The sequence below is a fragment of the Dreissena polymorpha genome, chromosome 8 (genome assembly GCF_020536995.1).
Source record: "Dreissena polymorpha isolate Duluth1 chromosome 8, UMN_Dpol_1.0, whole genome shotgun sequence".
In the NCBI taxonomy this organism is placed as follows: domain Eukaryota; kingdom Metazoa; phylum Mollusca; class Bivalvia; order Myida; family Dreissenidae; genus Dreissena; species Dreissena polymorpha.
Window position 1 is genome coordinate 61,082,400 of NC_068362.1, and position 5,981 is coordinate 61,088,380.

The window sequence follows — 5,981 nt, forward strand, 5'->3', positions numbered from 1 at the left end:
TTGAAGCTCCTTTGATGGCTTATTTTGATCAGGAAATAGCGTAGGAGGCTGGCGTTGCACGGCCTGTAGATAAAGTGGCGGAGCCCGTAAGGGTAATGCCACTTAAAGGTAGGATGGTTAGATGTATGGACCGGTGTGAGATACGGTACAGGCCTCTAGATAGAGGTACAGAGTGGAACTGAGGGGTTGGGACCCGGGACATAAATACGTTAAAAGAACGCAGTGCAGTATCGGACCTTCCAAAGACCAAGTCATAATTTCTGACGGAGGTTAATTCTGTGCCGCTACTGACGATGGAATAAAGTGCAAGCAACTAACTTAGGTAAGTAAATTAGTGTTTTTTATCTATAAGCACTATAGTAGATATTTTGCGCGAATCATAGTGACGTTGCTTTACTTTCGTTAAGTACCAAATGACGATATAGTTTGGCGCCAAAGTCAACGATATGCCGTTCGACAAAAATGAAATCGAAACTGAAACATAATTCATACGCCATCGTTTAGAAATCCGCCGTTGCCTGTAGATTAACATTTAACGAAATTTCCGTCTTTTGTGCTTGAATTATATGTATGTTTAGACAAGTTGTGCATTGCATCGGTGTATGAACTGTTGAGAAAATTACGTTTATGCAAGATTTTTCTCCACTATCTCTACGTCATATTTCAGTTTTGTATTTATAATTTTAAATACCTTGCAGAATCAATTCTAATGGCATATCGAGGATTAATACTATATTACATTTAATCAATAATAATACATTTTAAACCTACGTTTTATATGGTTGCTTGACGCGAATCTCATTTTTTATAAATTCGCAATATAGTGTTTATTTAAATTTGTATCCTCTATTCTATACTAATTTTCTCTGAAAATATACTGCTATTATATCGGAAATATATGGATTCTTTGTGATGACGCATTTAACAAGTTTAACATCGATTGGACTGATATCGAAAGGTCAAATTTCGTCATCTCGAGCTTTTCTGTTGTAAAACATTTCAATCTTCAACACAACCGACCCTCTTCCACTAACTGTGACATTGAACTTACTGTCGCCGGTCTTTACGAGAAGCTAATTTATAGAAATGAAGGTCATATATAACACTCACAGTCCATGGTGTATTATTTAATATTTATTTAATTAACATTATTTTTATTTAACTGAAAACAATGTATCTATATCTTGTTTAAACGCATGCAATCGCAGAAATACGGCATGCGCTTGAGAAATGACTTACGATGTAGGATAAGTAGGAGGTATAGAATGTTCGGCTCGTGCTATATCAAAAATTTATGTAAGCATTTTCGACCTGCTTTTAATTCGACTTTTTCTTTAAGATACAAAACGCGCAGTTGTAACATTCCCGCTTCCTTTGTTATGTGTTTATCTGATGCCATAAAATAATGCTGATATAATGAACTGTGAACGATTTATTTAATTACTACTGCTGACATATTTATAGAGATATTAATGGCGACAATTAATAATATTGTCACATGAACATAGTTTGACTACGATACTATTTCAGCGAAACCCCATGTACACGCAGAGCATTTATCACGAGTCCTTATAATTACCATTTATAAAACCAATAGGACACATCGGGTTATGAATTAAAGGCAAACTTAAGCTTCAACTGACGAGGAGATCCCACATACCACTTTCATTATGATGTTGAACCTTTTCCATAATAGCTCAATTTTGAGCTTTGATTGCCTAGAATGCGCTTTATTTTTAGACTCTTTTCTTGACTTTTGTATTTTTACTTGACCTTAATTGTAGTCATGTGATTAATCATTGTGGCACGCCTATACATATTTGCTCTGATCGTAAAATCGGGTTCAAAGACGTCGGTGAATGACAATAATCGACATGTTCAATCGATGTGTTAATCGGTTTTATAATCGATTGGTTAAATTTCTGGGTTGACACGATAATATAAAGAAGTGAAACTCCAGCTGCTGGAGCAGTATTGAATTCTCATTAAAAACAATTAGTTGGTCCTTTATTTAAGGCAAGTGACCGATTGCCCAAACAGTACAAAACAGCACAATACAGCACAATACAAACCAACATAAACACAAAATATGAATAAAGCTGGGGTCACCGCCGTGGAACGGTCAATGCAAAGCATTGGGGGTTTAAACCGGTTAAAGAGCGCTCAACCTCACACTTGGCCAAGCAATATTCATAATACATTTAAGTGTAAATAAAATTTAACGTCATAGCATTGTTACTCAAATTAAACAATAATAAAAGGGAATTAAAACGCATTTAATTACAATTTAATTACTCAATGGTATTGAAGATACCAGAGCAACAGAGTTACAACTTTTTGACGAACGATAAAATGAAACTACAAACAAGTGTCAAATACATTCCTTCTTTATAGAAAAAGATTTAAGAATATAGTGTCATTAAGTTAATATTTCAGATAATCATCGCGCAAATACAGGAAGAAGCAGCAATAATGGGTGTAAAAATCCCATATTACATTGCTTGGTTGTTTATGTGACTGCTAAAAATTAAATTAATAATAATTAAATAAAAAAAGAAACGCCTACCAGAGAGAAAATATAAATAAAATTGAACGTTAAGCATTGTTTTACAAAAAAACTATATAATGTAAGTTCAAGTTAAATATCCAAATATGTATATTATTAAAATAAGAATATATTTAGAAAATTCAATCGAGTGAACAAGAATAAAAATTTGCTGAAAACGTATTTATTGCAAATTATACGTTTGGAATTAGTCTCTGAAGACGGGCATTTTCTCTGTTTACGTATGCAATATTTTTCCAACCTTCCTTTCCAATTTTAACTGTGAAGTCGACATCTTGATTATACGCGCGAGCGCTGTATGTCCCTAGGGCTTGCATAGCAACCACAGTAGCCTACTCAAACAACAAACAAACAAACGAATATTTCAAAAGATGTTAACTTAACAGTATACCGGCAAAGGTTTGCGTTAGTCCTTTAAAAACAACAACAACAACACCGAATACAATAACAAGACAACATCAAAATCATAATGTGTCGTATCAAAAAAGACGCCCTCACGCTGCGCGTGTTTGATTCATTTAGTTATGTCCATGTAGAAATACCATAAAGTGTGTTTCCTTACTTGCAATGAACGCCATTTTCCAACTGCATCGCGATGTTTCGTCAACCATGCCACAATCTTGTGGCTTGTCTGAAAGTCATCAAATATCAGGAACGCAAGGTGGGCAAATGCCGTCGCTTCTTCTGCATACGAGTCCGCAGTACAGCTACTTGACCAATGCAGACGACCTGAGGTTAAAGTAACATTTAAAATGTGTTGTCAAACAGTCACTGGTCTATCTGTATGTGCTTTGGATAACAAATGGTCTAAGCAAGAAAATCATTACTTGTCCAGTATGGTGACCACTAACAACACGCAAATTTGCCCGATAATAAACAAACGATCCTGGAGGAAAAATGTGTTTACCGAATTCTGTACTAACCAGACTATTAATTTAATACTAAAATACCGTTACTAATTTAACATCATACCGATTAAAAAAATTAATGGAGCAAAATAAATATCAAATATGTTATCCGAGGGGCCACTGTTTGCTGGATTCTGATAGATGACGGTATACAAATTTCCTCTTGTAATCTCCAGTCGGATACGCTCATAAACTTTCCAATACATTATTAAAACGCATACATTGTCCGTTGTTTGTTTTCAGAATTTCAAACCAAAATTGTATACTCATTAGTATCTTCAAAACACTATTATTCGTTAAACCTGCTGCGGTTAATATTTCGAGGTGTCAGTTACTAATAATAGCTTAAAGAGTCAATGTACGTAAATTGGAGAACGGTGCAGAGGGCCGCAATACACATTTAATCTAAAACATGGACGAATTGATCATTGAGGAAATATAAAAGATAAAGATATTGAATAGTTCAAACCTTCGTCGTTTCGGTCGAGTTTGAAGAGTTCCTTTCTTAAATCATGTTTCTTTGCGCTAGATAGTGCTAAAGGTATGTCGATATTCCCAAAAGATATGGATTGTTTTTCCAAATAAACACAGGCAATGCCTCAAGTGCCGTAATCGCTCGGTAGATGGACACAATGATCTCCTAAAAATGCAATATGTAACGTAAGTTGTATGTTTTAGTATAAACCAGACATAACCAGGCTACTGTGTAATGCGCAGCTGTATAATTACATTTGTGTCTTTGTGGTCAACATATTGTAACAATTACTTAATTAAGATGAGAGTTTCTAATCACATCTCGATAATGATGTTGCATGGCAAATCATATAGCAAATTAATGTAATAATATTATAATAAATCTGTTAGGTCTGTGCATTCTAGCAAGGGTATCAAAACAAAAGCTGTCAACGACGGATCTGATATCCCATCGAATTGACCCACCCTATATTTTAATGATGTTTTAGAGTTAAGGCACGAAGTGACATTTGGGAATAGAGAAAGCGAGTACATTATAGTCTTAAAAGGGCCTGTTCACGTTTTGGTAAATTGACAACATTTAGGAAAAATTGTGTCAGATTCGCAAATTGTCGTTGTAGTTATGATATTTTTGAGAAAACAGTAATTCTTAACATTTACCACGCTCTAAAATAGCCATTAAATGCATCTTTTGACGAATTAAAAACCTGAAAAGTATAAAACGTTGCAACGCGAAACGATTGAATAATTTGAAGAGTTCTGTTGTTGTCTTTTTATTTTGTGAAACTATGAGGATTGAATTTGCTTAAATAAATTATTGAATACATCCTTCATTGTATGAGCACGGATGGCCGTTTGGTCTAAGTGGTAGACTTTTACTCCAGGGCTGCAGGGGTCAGTGGTTCGAGCCCTGTTGATGGTTACTTTTGTAAAGTTATTCTTGATTTTTTACTGAAACTTTTTAGATCCAATGTTTGCATATCAATATAAAGCATATAATGACAAACTTCAATACATGCCAAAATTTGTGAAAAGGCCCCTTTACAGCACGCAGGAAACATTATAAGATATCTATTAAGTCAAGGGAGTCGGAATGTTCACTATTTGGATAACAAATGACATACTCGTTAATTCTCGTGATGTCATCCTCAAATTATTATTAACATATATTGTTGTTGTGTTAAAAAATATATATCTTTTAACAATATTTCTTTGAAAAGCAGGATGTAATCATAACATTTAGCTGATCTTTATCGCTGAATATATACCTTACTATTATTTGTGATATGAAATTATAATAAACACACTTCATTTGATTGAGGCAGTGCTAGGCAACAACGAGATATTTAATATGTGTATGTGTTGCTAAAATGTTAATAATCCTAAAAGTTCGTTTTCCCCCACCGAGGGAGTCATTTCATTCGATAAGATAAAGAGTCGATACGTTTTGCGACTGTTCACAAAGCAATTGTCATTTGTAGTTTATATCAATTATTTGATGAGCATGTTTAATGATCTTTGGTATCTTCATAGTGTTTGTTTTAAACACATATTCAAAAATAGATCGAGATAATGTACAATCGAATAGCCAACAAGTATACGTATTAAAGACAAGCCGATGAACACAATTGCATATACAAATAACCTAACAATAAAGCCATAGGCATAAATATGAAAATATCAATTGTCTAAGTTTAATAGTCAACTACAATGGCTATAGGCGACTAAGAGTGGAGACCAATAGTGGTATTTAATAAGCCAACGACTGTAACTTAAGAAGGCGTAGACATCAATGGTGCTACTTAAATAGCACACTACTTTTTCATAGGTGACACGTGATAAAGCAATGGCGATATTTTAGTAGCCAACTTCTTAAGCACCATAAGTGAGCAAGAGTTGGAATCAATTGCACAATTTTAAATGTCGACTAATGTTGTCATCGGCGTTGAGATGAAGTTTACTATTTTAATAGCTTACATTTTTAACCATTGGCGATCAGGCGTGGAGATCAAAAGCGCTATTAAACAGCCAAC

At 34.3% G+C, this 5,981-nt stretch overlaps 1 long non-coding RNA gene across 1 annotated transcript; it reads right to left on the reverse strand.

Moving 5' to 3' along the window:
- Positions 1–2,759: 2,759 nt before the first annotated feature.
- LOC127840960 (uncharacterized) lies at positions 2,760–4,603 on the reverse strand. The gene is made up of 3 exons (XR_008030645.1): positions 3,944–4,603; positions 3,129–3,295; positions 2,760–2,898 (listed from the first exon to the last, which is right to left on the reverse strand). It is a non-coding gene; the product is annotated as an uncharacterized LOC127840960 (long non-coding RNA).
- Positions 4,604–5,981: the final 1,378 nt, after the last annotated feature.